The sequence below is a fragment of the Larus michahellis genome, chromosome Z, assembly GCF_964199755.1.
Source record: "Larus michahellis chromosome Z, bLarMic1.1, whole genome shotgun sequence".
NCBI lineage: Eukaryota > Metazoa > Chordata > Aves > Charadriiformes > Laridae > Larus > Larus michahellis.
Genome location: NC_133930.1, coordinates 9148744 through 9163083, shown reverse-complemented (window position 1 = coordinate 9163083; position 14340 = coordinate 9148744). Strand labels below are relative to the sequence as shown.

Here is a 14340-nt window from a genome sequence, read left to right as displayed (position 1 = left end):
AACTGAAGCAGCCATAAAAGCAAGCAGCACTTAGGCTTCAGGGTACAAAACTATGCACCTGCAGATACCAGGAATGACCACTAATTTGACCGACCAAGGCAGTCAAAAAGAGCCTGGAGCCAAGTGTCCACAAGCTTCATATCCCGAGAAGGGGACAGTACGGCACAGTACTCTTTCCTCTGCCTCCACGAACTGACCAGAAATAAAGGCACCATTTTTGCATTGCCTGATAACTATGAAGTTGCAAAGGCAGGAATCTGATCACCCTTCTAGGACCTCACGGAGAAGGTACCTAAGAGGACAAAGTCACTCTCACATTTACTAACAGCCAGTATTGCTGCTGGCAGGCTCACCACAGGGAGAAGCATTAGATAAAGCACAGAGAATAACCCCATCTTCCACCTTGTACAGGAGCATTTATAACCCAGTGCAACGGAGCACTTACAGTTACTGTGGCTGTACCAGACAGCTTCAGTCTGCTGGGCTGTGATGCTAGGCCTGGTTTTGAATGAAAAGAAATACTAAACTAGATTGGGACTATTTCATGGGTGGTATTTTATTTTATTCCATTTGAACAATGTTTTGGTTTATCTTGCGTTTAATTTGAAGGATTGAGTAGTTTCCCAATAAATCCCATAGTAAGATCTACACGAGAAATACAGTTAAAAAAACCCCAACCCAACAACAACAACAACAAAACCCTTTCTTCTGCTGCTGCTGACAACAAGGCCTATTACTTCCCAGCCTGTGTTTCGTTTCAACACCGTATAATCTCTCAGCTGCAAACAAGAGACCAAGACAGCTCTGACTAGAGCTACCCTATAAATGATTTTGTCCTTGATGTTTGTTCTCACTGGAGAGGTGCCAAACTCCCTGCCATGTGTTTAGGTACAGGTGGTAAATAGGCTTTTTGGCTGGTTCATAGGTAATTCACAGGTAGCTGCTAGGGAAAGCCACGTTTGCACCCAATGAGAAAAAAAGAACTGTTTAAAAAAACCCCTGTGTCCTGAAGTTTAATGCTTCAGCACAAGGCCCAGCACATTTTTTTCCCCATTTAGACACAGTGGATGACGTCCCCCACCTCGTGGTATTTTTTACAGCAAAGCACCTAACCTGGGCAATACAGCATTTCATGAGGTTATATAAACCACACCTATCCTTTGCTGTTGCCTCTCCCAGGCACTTGCTGACGTTTCTCTCTTGACCTGCCCCAAAGCTGACAAAGGCCAACAGCAGCCTGGAGCTCCTTGGCTGCCCCAAATGAGTGAGAGTGTCTCTGTTTAAGCTAATGGGTACGGGCTGGCCATGATTAAATTTAGGCTAGGAATGAAGAGGAGACAGAGATGTGGAAAATCCTTCCAAAACAGAACAAAGAACGGGAGTGATCTGAACAAACCAGATGCCTATAGCTGAGCCAAGCCCCTTCTACTCAATGGAGACAATTAAGCGTCACTTATGAATCATCTCACCCTAACACGGAATCCAAAATAGACAAGATGAATCACAGTCCAGAAACACCTATTTTTCTCCCCTCATTGTAAAAGCCCAAGGTAACTATCTGAGACAGAGACATTTACACTGTAGGTGGTTAAAGTTAGGTGAGTTGAATTAAAAAAAAAAATTAAAAAAATCAACAACAAAACCTTAACTGGTTTTAGGTGCAACAGGACACTTGTATGAAGGTTATTGACTGAATGAGATGATGCAAGGAGTCCACTGCAGGTCAAATGGGACAATTCTTGCAGCAATCTGTTAGTAAAAAACTACCTTCATGGAAAATGCTCGGAACCACTGCTATAAAAATCTGGATACTTTCCTTTGAAACTAATGCAGCACTTCTTGGTTTATGTCGGGATAGTGAAGAACTGTGTCTTCCCTGTTAATTTGAATTTAACATCTAAAGACTACAAGGTTTCTCTTCTCTCTTTAATTAATCTATTTTCATCCAATATTCCTCTGCTTAACAGAGATGAATCAAGGGGTTGATTTATATAAGGAAGAAGCAGAGATTTATACGGGAGTGAGGGTTCTCCTGACACCCTTTTCCTCAAGTTTGTCTCAAATGCCACCTTTCAAGACTCCTTTCCCCTTTAATAAAGTCAACTTTTCACATGGTTATTTCTGCTACCATTGCTGTCTCAAATCTCATAAAGAACATTGAAGTTTCACTTGCCAAAACTAATGGGAAATAGTGGTAGGCAATGGAGAGGAAAGATGGAGAAGATTCTGTGTTCTGGGTACCTCTCTTTAATGAAAGCATGTTGACCTTTTTTATTAAAACCTCTGTGTGCCTCTGGCATAGGTTGGATCAATCGTAAAGACAGGGGTGGATCCCAGCAGTGCATCCCAGCACACGCACAGTTTAACTGAGCCATAAAGGGGAGCCAACACACCTTGTCCCAAATGTATTTGTACCTTCTTCAGCCCAGGATGAAGTCCTGCCTTCTTGCTTTTGCTAGGAGTTAGCAGGATTAAATCACACTTCTCACACTAGTGGGATATTTTTAGACTAATGAAGCATCTCAGATCTGGCAATTGAATTCCCCTCTCGGTGTCCTTGTGTTGAAGCTGACAGAAATGGACTCCAGTTCTTTAGTTTGGAAGCAAGGGGGGAATTTTTGAAAGAGCATGAGAAGTATAATTCTGAGGTGCCTTTACTTTGATTCTCACAAAACAGACCACAATTACATGTAGAGGACCCTGGCATAAATCTCCCCGGGCCACAAAGTTTGAACCTATAGCTGAGAGCTTTTTTTCTGAGATTGGCCTCATCACTCGGGAGAACAGATCCTGAAGCTAATGACTGGAGTGACATGATTTTTTGCCATATTCGTTTCCATCCTCATATTTTTTCTTCACTTTGTTGCATATCTAGCATTAACAAAGAAATCTGTGTGCACTGCCTGGCTTGTCCAGTGTTTCAGATCTCCTGCAGGCTCCACCTCAACTGTTTCATCTTTCACAACAGCGGCTGGCACACTCTGAGTGCGGTTCCTCTCCGACTACCACCTGTCTTGAAACCCCCATGATAGCATCGGTCCTGACACGTATGAGATAAAATCAAATGCCACCCCTTCTGTTTCTTCTTCCGAAACAGGATCTCTTTGCACTCCTATCTCACTAAAGACCTGAGTTATCTGAGCTTGATCTTCTGCTAAATAATAATTTTTTAACATATCACCTGGTATTCCAAGTGATATGAAAACTGTTTCGCAGAACTCTGCTGAGGTTAGCTGGATGCAGGTGATTTCAGAGCATTACTTGGATCCCTTCAGAATTTAAGTTATCGTATAGGGAGAAAACCACCACCCACAGGCATCCTTGCCCCTGACACACAGGTAGATAGATGGTCATAACTTGCTCCTTTTCCTTTTCCCTTTCCCTCTTTCTGTCTCTATCTCCGTCTTTACAGGGTAATCGCCTCATTTGGGCACGAATGTAACTAACAATCGACTTCATGAGTCAAAAAGCCACAAGATGGCATTATAGAGCAATTAAACGGAAAATCTGTGCTGGAATCTGTTTTTCCCCTCGCCGGTGGAGGAGGAATTACGAGCAGCCGGCACTCGCTGTAAGAGGGGACAGGTGTTTCAGAGCAGCTTCCAACACAGCCACTGTCCCTTCTGTTGACGGTCTCACCTGGTTAACTCTTATTAACATTTCCAAGATTTCAGACGAAAGCTCTTCAGGAGGCAGAGGAGAGCGCATACCTCTTCACCCAACCTTTGTTAGTGTTATTTTCCTTTTAATGCACTGCTTTTTTCTTTTTCTTTTTTTTCCTTCTATTCGTCCCTTATTCATAGGTGTATGTGCTCGTGCTTGTGTTGGCTTTGCGGGGGTGTGTGGTACATTAGTCTGTTGTCCCTTGGGAGTGTGGGTATGATATAAAGTGCCTGTTTGACCACAGCATGTGCTGCAGACATAAGCGTGTTGTGGATGAGCGTGGGGCCTGAAGTACCAAAGGAAAAGGGCGAGCGAGGGAGCATGTAGGGTGTGCTTGTGAATGGTCTGCACACACAGATGTCACACCAACTTCTCGAGGTTACCCGCCTAAAGCACACGTGTCCACCGTGCCGTGGTATGTCTATACTGTGGCCACCTGGTCTGGGAAACAGCAAAAGCTTTCAGGGGAAAGTTGTCTTGGGAAACAGTTGTAGGTGCCGTGCGTATTATTTTCCTTGTGCTATGGCAAGCTACGTGGCGATCAAAGCACATGGCGAGTGCGCGGGTGTCTCTCATGGCACAAAGCAGGAGTGCGTGTTGTGGTGGGGTGTGAATTATTCAGGCAAACGGTGCCTGCGTGGCCATCCTGGACACAGCCCTGCCGGCTTGGCCCTGCGGGGCAGCGGGCAGCACCACCACTCCCACGCTTCGGCTGTCTGTGGGGCGCGGGATTTACGTGTGCATGAACGTTGTGGGGGGTACACACAGCTGGTTTCGGACAGTCAGAGCCCGCTGCAGCAGTGAGAGCGGGGAAAGGGAACGGGCAACATTCATCTTGATCCTTGAAGCACTTGTCAGCATTGAAGGGGAAAAATGAGGGTGGAAAAAAATCCAGCCCCGTTGCTGACTTTCCCTGCAGCTTGGCAGAGAATGCAACACTCGCAGAAACAACCGAGCTGCTCACCAATACCTGATGCAGACCAGCTTATTTTTGCAAATAATATAAAGTCCCCTTTATTTCACACCGTGCATTGTTACGGGCCAGGTCAAGGAATGCATTAGGGCTGATTCCTCAGAGCATCCTGCAAATGAGACAGAGCTCAGGCTGAACATGCTTCAGAAATCAGCGATTCGAAATAAAAGCTGGGATCACCAGACCTCTCCAGTGTCTCCTTTCTCTTTTTTATGGTCAGTGAGGGCAGGTACTTTTCTTGGGGGCTGCTAGTGAACAAAGAGATACAAAGGTACAGATGTTGCTGTTTTACATGTGGTTCTGTTTGAAGGAGCGTGTGAAGGAACTATTTCCCTTTATATTAGAAGTCATCTTAGTATTGTTATTTTTATCACTCTTACCACTATGTTTATAATTGTTACTATCATTAAATTGTTTCTTAGTCACATTGGCTAAGGAAATCTTTGATTTTTTTTTCTTCTCTTTTCTTTTTTTTTTTTTCTAGCTATAAAAGAGCTAATAAGTTGCCGCATTGGGGCTCCAAGGAATTGATGCGAGATTATTCCCTCTTGGATTACTTTCTTGATGTTTTGTCCAGCTTTATTTTAATATTAGTCATCATTGTTTCATATTTGCATTTTGTTCCAGTGAGGGATCATTTCAATACTGCATTTCCTTAAATACAAAGCTCCCAAAAGCTTACAGGCAGAAAAGAGCGTAAGGGTGAGGCTCTCTGTGTACTGAGGTGCTATTTTTCATGGCAGTCTGTGCCACACTCGTTCCTTTGCTTTCCTTCTCATGCCTGAACCTCCCTGTTTTAGAGTGCAGCTGTGCACCAGGGCTCAGCTGGTGTTACAGCTCCCTGCCGACACTGGGACAGGCCAGACCCTGTCCCCCACCAACCTCCCCGTGGCCATGTGGTCCTACCACCCTCCCGTTAACACCACTTTTGATCCTTGTAAGACACAGAGACGGTTCAATCGGTTAGTTCCATAAGAAGCTATTCCAACTTTATTTTTGTATTCAGTTGCCCTGTTAGTTTCCATCAGCACAGTGAGCTGATTTTGCCCAGATGAGCAGCAGAGATAATGCCATGGAGGGGACATAACAAGTGTCCCCATAGAGGACCCAGCTTCTGCTTTCAATAGCACTAAGCTGTCACACTCAAGCAGTAACACAGTGTTTTGCCTTTACAGGAAAGCTGTGAACACTTTGCGGTGAGGTTATCCCTTTGAATGGTCCATACAGAAAAGCAGCCTGATCTGCCAACCTGCTGTGTGTGCAAGCCTGACCTGCTCTCTCCCCTTCCCCTCAGCCTGCCTGGAACCACCTGACCCATCCCAACCAGACGCAGAAAAGTAGGACCAGCTTCCAAGAGAAAGGTTTCTGAAGCAGATCATGAGAAGAGGTGGCTGAGGTCGAGCAGAGGGTCTGTGTCAACGCCCCTGTTAAGGGAAAAGCACTGAGATGTCATGCCACAAGGGCACTAGGGCACTCGAGAGTCAACACAAGATGGGCAAGAGAATACAAATATTCAAAGGGCAAACATACCACAGGACACCAGAAGGCCAAACTGCAATGCAAAAAGCCATAGGGAACTACTGTAGATGGAGCGGCTCATCTAATCTGTGACCCCCCCGCCAACCTCAACTGCAGGAGGATCCAGGTCCTTATGGGCAATCCCAGACCCTATGCTACTACCTATTGCTACAGTATTGCTAATGCTGCTGCAAAACATAGATGTGAAGTAGAGAAACAGAGCAAAAGGGAGATGTCTGGGGAGCCGAGATCCCAGTAAAATGATTCCTCGGCATAACTAAAAGAGGAAGGCATCTTTAACACTAAGAGCCCAATATCACGGTTATTCATGTGATACGAAGAGACAGTTCTGCACAACGCCTTAGAGAAGAAATCCCCTCTCAGGAACACTCTGAGGTCCTGATTTAGCACAGACTTAAAAATGCATTTGAGTCTCACTATCTCGAGTGATGCCTACTTCTGTGTGTACACCACGGCTTTCAGAAACCGCACCAGGGCACATAACAGCTTACACCCAAAGAGAAAGCAGTCGTAGGCACAACACAATTACTGACGCTGCGGGTTCAGGCTGCCTCAGAGACTTGTCTTTAGCAGCTACCCCTTTGCTACGCACAACGTGGGGACACCTTTCTGGCAGGGTATCATCTGCTCCAGGTTGAAACAGCTTAGCCATTACGAGGACGAGGTGATCGCCCTTGTATGGGAGATTTCTGCAGAGCCTTGGCTCCAAGGGACTCAAAATTTGCTCTTGGGAAAAAATTCCTTTCCACCAGGCTATAAGCTACACTGTAAGAGAGGGGAGAGAGTTGCACCCTCTACCTCCTAACACTGTGAAATTGGTGAGAAAAGACAGAAAGAATATATGGAGCAGAAGAAAGGGGAGTGACACGGGTATATCTCAACAGCTCAGAGATTAGCGAGCACACCTTTGAGTGGGAAAGCTAATGCATTTACCTTTTATCCAATGCTGATTTCATGTAAAATACATTCAGAAATGTATTTAAAAAAAAAAAAAAAAGTGAAAGAGAGGCTGGGGTATTCTTCAAGAACATAGCCTATGTATATTGTTACAAAATAAGAAATAAATGTTTTATGCAATTATTATAGAAGACAGTATGATTAGACCTGCAGAGAAAGATAGAGAGAGGCAGATAGGCAGAAATATAAAAGAAAAAGCCGGAGAGCTAGCTAGCTGTTAGGAAAGCTGAGTATTATGAGAAATTATTGTGTAAAGTAGTAGTCGTGTAGAACAATAGATTAGGGAGAAAGAACTCTTAGCCTGTCATGGGGAAGGAAAAGTAGCGCAAGTTCAGGATGCAGCGAAGCATCCAAAGGATGGTTGAGTGGGTTAATAATGTCACAGTGACATAATCAAATTAGTAATGCTATCTTGGCGATGTGGTCTAGTCTATCAAGGCATTTACCTGGTTACATTGTTCAAAACAAGACCACTCGAGAGGCAGAGGGGTCCAGATGTCCTCCCCATCCTGCGCCCTGGGCAGGCACACGCCATCCCCTCTTACGTAAACCCTCACCGCAGGGAGAGGGGAGTTAATGGGGCAGAAATCGCCGCCCGGCTCTCTCCTCCCTGCCTCGGAGCTCCCTGCCCTGGATGCCAGCTCCCAGCAGCCTCGCTGGGGCGGAGGATGGGGTGAGTGTCCTGGCCGGCACAGCAGGAGGATGCCCTCTCTGAGACAGCTCTGCGAAACAGGGCTGGCTGCGGGGAAGTGGCATCAGCCTCCAGGCACGGGTAAAGCCAAGGCGAGAGGAAAGAGTGTCCCTGAAGCCCTTCCTAGAGGAAAAAGATCTACTTGGGGAAGGATCAGAAGTTTCGTTATGTATCTCCTCCCCCCCCAGTTCATACCAAGCAGCACAGCCTCGCTAGGGCTGCAACACCAGCTTTTCTTTCCCCATCATCCTCTGTGATTCTCTGACTACCTACTCCCGCAGGGCTTCCAGCCCGAAAGCAAGGGGGTCGGCATACATTTACTAAAGCAACTGATGTAACACAAACATTTGAAATAGAGAACTACGTCTTGCATCCTCAGTATTCTGTGTTCAACCCTATGGAACATGAGAAGATGGGAAGACACCTGAGCTAAGATGAATCTAGTTAGCCAGGAGAATAAGACAGGAATAATGGGATAAGGACTGGTCTTAAATGGTGTGTCATACTTGGGACACCCCGAAGATAAAGCAGAAGAAAACACACAAGGATGTATGGTAGGCATACATATAGAGGGATAAACTCATTTCACAAGACTGGGTATGTCCAGGCTAGAAATGTATACAGGGAAGGGAGAAGGGAAGAGACATCTTACAAGGACAGTGATATGCGAAGGGGGCATAGGAATATTCTTACCGTTTCAAAGAACTCATTTGGGCTGCTGCTGTGTAGGAACAAATTCCCACGTCTCACTTTATCAGGCTGAGATTAAAATGTCTTTATATTTATATAGTTACCTTTCACAGAGGTGCTTCATTTAAATACATATATGTAGTGTATGCATACGTATATGGGAAAAAGAGAATCAATAGATGCAAGGGTCTTTCCTTCAAATTCCCACAACCTAGAAAGGATTGTAAAGGCCACTGACATCTGTGTGAGAAAGGGCCTGTCCCCAGCCCTCTCTGTCTGCTCCTCTCTCCCAGGACAGCAGGAGGTAAAGCAGAGAAATGCAGTTCTCCCTGTTCCACCTCAGTGAGGAAGAAGCAGCACAAAGAGTCTCCGTGTCCATCAGCAGGACTCAGAGACAGGCACGGGGCTTTCATGGAAGAAAATAGAAAATAAAATCAAATTAGGCTTAATCCGAAAAGCAAACGTTTGCAGGGACAAAGCCACCGCAGGGATTGTCATTTCACAAATTGTATTAATCTGGGCAAATAGTGCTTCAGAAACAGTAACCGTGGTGTTTATGCTGAGTTCCCCCTCCTGACCTTATCTTGCCTCCCTGGGTCCCCTCAATATGGGCCAAACCCTTATCACTTTGCACCACAGGTCTCGTCCTCATCATTGCAATCACGCAAACCTGGAATTTGTGCATGAATCCGATAAGGAAAAGAGATGACTGAAATATGACTTTTTTCCTTTAGTTTAACAAGTAGTGGGAGAGATTAGTGGCTCAAAATGACAAAGCAACTGAGCACCCAGATCACCGCGGAGGAGTTCTTGCACTTTCCAGGGGCCTTGTGTTTGTGAGTAGGAATGCGTTACCATGCTGTGCATCTGAGGTCCAAATAAATGTGCAAGACTGAGCAGGTAGAGGGAGGGTTGGAAAACTAAACCATACGTAAGTGAAGCAGGGTAAGCAGGAAGAAGCAGGGACATAATTATAACCAGGCTTGCAACACTTCCTACACTCCTTTTTGGTCCAGCCAACACATTGGCCACCTGTTTGCCTTGCGAGATGCTTTGCTATAGCTGTAGTCCTGCATTTCAGAAAGGAGATCAGAGGACAGGGTTTTTTCTGGAAGCTGATGAAATCTCTCTCCCTTTGCCTGTCTCAGTATTTCACCTGATCACTTGGCATCTGGACACCTACAAATCCAAGAGTTTTCTATGTACAACTTTCACTGTAAGCAAAAGCAGAGGATAGTGGAATTCAGTTCTGTGGGTGGAGCCCGCACAGAAACAACAAAAGAAAAGCAACCTTTTTTTCCTAATAAGTACTGACTCAAAACAATACTGTGAAACGAGTTCTTTGGCTTCTTATGCTACAAAATCTACCAGACCTCCTCATAAGCTGGGGAGGTGGAGGCAATTTTTCTTTGCTTAATTTCAAAGCCACTAAAACATCATGGGTTTGAACATTTCAGTTCAATCTCTAAAGCTATTGAGTTCATGTTCTGATTAAGAGAGGTAGAGAACAAAGGAACAGAGAGTGTGTGGGGGAAGCAGGTAAAAGAGTAAAACCTAGCACGCTGAAAAATGAGGCAGAGTGAAAAATATATTGAAACTGTGAAAAAAAAAAGTGTTAGAAGTGTAGAAAGGGAAAAAAAAAGTTATAGAAGAAGAAAAAAAAAACCCCTATCTACTGTATCTACCTAACAGTTTCCCCTAATCTTATCTGTCATGCTAATTACCAGATTTAGGTGTTTGTACGTTATGCAAAGACAAGGGTGTGTGTGAGCCTGTGTGCCTGGCTCCTGACAATTCACACGTACAACCCGCTGATTTCCCCCTTTAGCCAGAGGAAAGGTTTTTATTTTATTTTATTTTATTTTTTTTTTTTCCAATTGAATCACCGTCAGAATGAGCTGAATTACAGGAAAGATGAGGTTAGGCAGCTCATGTAGCTTTTGAGAAATCCAATAAAAAAAATCCAAAGGATTCCCCAAACCCCAGAACTCCAGGAAATGTGCTAGTTCCTGTGTATTACATTGTTTCCTTCCTAACATATTAACGTCCAATACGCAGCAATATGCAATGGCACGCTCTGGTTTACCTTTTCTTACTAAGACTTTCATTCAGCCTGCGGTTCCGTACAGCCTGCTGCACCCCTCTGAAGCTGCACTGAGTTTTGCCCCCACGTTTGCCCGCGCCAAAAATCACTAGCTGTGGCTGAACCGTGCTTTAGGATCCAAAGGGAGCTTAAGCAGCGGAAGGCGTTCAGAGGGCAGTTGGTGCTGGTTTAGTAGCGCAGTGAGGTATGCAACAGCTCAAGTGACAACTACTCATTAGCAGCTAATCCAATCGCTCCTGCTAATCCAATCAACCTGAGTAGCTGGGAGTCGTGGCTTTGGTGGTTTTGCTCTCTCGAATACCCCGGGAAGCGGAGTGAGGACTAAAGGCAAACCCAGCTGGCCTCGCTGCGCCCAACAGGCTCAGCCCCGGCGCCGGGGGCATCACCTCCAAACTGGCCTCGGAGCCACACGGCAAAACTGCGACAGGGCGAAAGTCAAGGGCACCCCCTTGCAGTCTCTTTGCAGTACCGCAAACAGCCTTCTCACTGGTTTACGAGTACCGGGGACCGGCTGGAGGGTGGCTGGGGTGAGGAGGGGGAGGAGAAGGAAAGGGTTAACCCACCGCTGTCCCCTCCCCGGGGCCCCCACTCCCGCAAATTGCAATCCACCGCTGAAATTTTTCAGCAGCCGCATCGATATCATTCCACTGCGCCTTCATTACCTTCTAAATAAGGGCCAGTTGGGCTCAGAAAACATTATGTGGTGCTGTTACGACTGATATAAACCACCAAAGTGGCATTTTGCAGATGAGAAGAACGAGCAAAAGCCCCACAAAATCCTCTGCAGTTGGGTTTAAACGAGGGCTGTAACTTCTCACACATGTCCCGCTCCCAGTCTACAGGAAGAGGCTGATTAATCCTGCATGTGTTATGCCGGAATATTGCATTACTGGAAGCAAAGAAACCCCTTAATCATATTGCTGGTTATGCCAGAGGTCTGTTTTCTCTCAAGTGCATCACATTAAGAGCCATCCCTGGGCTACAGCACCGTCCCAGGCTATTTTTCAGGTTGCAGCACTACACACAGGCTTTTTTGTTCTGATTTTGTTTTAGTGGCTGACTGGCTGGGCTGTGGTTAACCTTCAGATAACCATGAGCACCGAGGAAGTTTTTGAGGGGAGAGGAAGATGGGATTTTATCACCTCCTATCTCCAAGAGAAAGCCCGATTTGCAAAGAAGAGCTTTGCTTTTAATATCCCTTTGCTGCTTGTTCCAAAAGCAGGGGATGGAAGAGCTATATGCCGTATGCAGGATGGGAAGCAGTGCTCTGTCTCTCTCCTTCTCTACCCTCCTTTTCCACCCTGACCTGAAGAAAGATAAGAGTTTCACGGGGAGGACTGCTGCCTGCACCTTCAGCCCTTTGTGAGGGCACAGTTCAATCCTGATTAGGCGTGTGCTAGCTGACAGGCCATCCTCCAACCTCATTCCCTCCCAGTGTAGCAAGGCTGGTCATTAATGAGAGGAAAACAGACTCTCCTAGACCATACTCACTTGGGAGATCTGCAGCTTTGGGAGTCTGTAATTCCTCCCCAGGGCCATTATGGGAATGGATAGGGAAAGAAAAAACACTGTCTTGCTGACACAGTCCTTCCCCAGGAAGCCCAGGGGAGCACGTGAGAAATGCAGACGTCTTCTGGGATGACACACCATGCACCTGATCTCAGTTCCCTCTCCCAAAACACCCGCGGAGAGACCCTTCCCCGTGCCAAGGAATAAAGGATTTCCTTCTGATACCACGGGAAAGTTCTTGTTCTGTGTTTAGCCCATAGCTGAGATTCAAATTTGCGCCTATGGCTGATCTTCTGTAAAAGCAGAAAAACCCTCCCACTTAAAAAAATCCTGCCCTTCCCCAACTAGAATATTTTCAGAGATCCGACAATCACATAAAAAACCACAACCAACATGGGAAGTCCTGGCAGCAGTTTCAACCGTTGCAAACACATAGACAAGACCCGTGACAAGAAATGATGTCCCACAAAGCATGAAACGAAGCAGAAATGTCTTTAGGGATGGCTGATTATTGCACTCAACCCCAGGAAGGAGGAGGTGACAGAAGGAAAAGAGCCTCTGTTTGTACAAGCCACTTTGGACTTTCCCTTTGAACGGGGCACAGGGGCACTGAGTCTTACGGCCTTTTTAATAGGAGCATCTGCTCTTGTTCCCATCCCAGCTGGATGGCATCTATGCATGTTTGCTGTTAGCAAGATGTGCCATGTGTCATGAGGAGGAACGTTTCCTGGGCAGGGAGCACAAGCGTGGCTTAGAGGCCTTTACACCAGGGCAGCAGGTCCATTTGTTTGGCCCGGGCACTTGCCTGGGGGCAGCAGCTGCATTATCTGTCTACTGTGGAATTTCCAAATGGTAAAGCCCCCAAGGCTGGATGTCATTATGAAGGTAATATCTGTGCAAGTGAGGGTGTGGAGGGAGGGGGCTTCATGGGTGACTTCCACTGTGTCTTCTTTTATTTCACTTCATTTTTATTTTATTTCTTCCACTGACATCTGGAAAGTCCTCTCACTTCTACAGACCCTCTGAACTCAGGCCATCTGCGGGATTTTCCTCCCCCTCAGTGATCACCTGCCCCGCAGGAGATTGATGGTGATGGAGAGGGGTGTAGGAAATGTCACAGGGATGTCCACATGGTCAATAGCAAATTTGCCAAAATGGGATTTCTGTCTAATTCAGAGGCTTGTGACACAGCTCCTAACACTTTGGTAGGTGGTCACAGAACTGGAAATGCCAAAACAACCCTATTTATTTGATTTGTGTTCTCCTTATTCCACCTATGCCCTTTCTGTGTGGAAATGTCCACCAGCAATTTTTAAAACACTCACATGTATAGGGCTAGTGGGGGCAGATGGAGAAATTCATCCCATCCTACCCCTTGTAATATATTTCAGGGGCCCCATGGAAACCTGCAGCAGCCTCTCTCCTCTGCCGATCAGCAGCAAATTTAACTGCCCCATCTGCCACCCCAGCCTTCCAACAGAACATAAAATGGGTCAGCCCTTATAGCTAAAGGACAGATCATACACAAACTACCGTATGCAGTGGCTTTTACATGGTTTAGTCCAAATGACTTGCAAGCAAGGTGGTCAATCCCCAAATCTGAAGTAAGAGCTGCCAAAGAATGGGGAACAGTTTCTGCTTTGTAAAGAAAACTTTGCCTGAGAAAGCTTACTATGAGGTTTGTAACAGGAGCCTGCATGTATTCGAGCTGGGTATTAATAATAAATCCAAAGAGCTACAGCACTGGCTCCCTGCCACCCACCTCAGCAAACGCGGCTGAACCTAGCAGACGCAAATACAAGTCAAACTCTGTAGGCTGGATACACAACAAGATACTGTTGTCCCATCTGTAGCAGCGTACATGCCAGTGGATATCAGCCTACCACAAGGCAAGGAGATACACGGGGAAGCGGTTGCTTTTCTCCTTCCCACTTTTTTTCTGCTCTGAGCTGGGAAGGGAGCCTGGAAGTCGGTGCCATGTCCGTGGTGCTCCCAATAGACTGGCTTTGATACGGCAAACAGAAGAAGATGCTCAACATATGCTCTGTTTGTGCTACGACACAGGGACACACGTTATGGGACCAATGTGAGTGCTACCTGCGATGCTGATGCCCCGAATTGTTCACCGTGCCTTAAGATACTGATTAATCGGGCTCTCCCTGTTTAAACACCATGAGTGCCCCCAGGAGCCGCCAGCACCCATAGCAAGACCAA

At 46.1% G+C, this 14340-nt stretch overlaps 1 protein-coding gene across 24 annotated transcripts in view; it reads right to left on the bottom strand.

The window, feature by feature from the left end:
* Positions 1-14340, bottom strand: part of CELF4 (CUGBP Elav-like family member 4) — a 713233-nt gene that overhangs the window by 353925 nt on the left and 344968 nt on the right. The gene's annotated exons all lie outside the window — the stretch shown is intronic.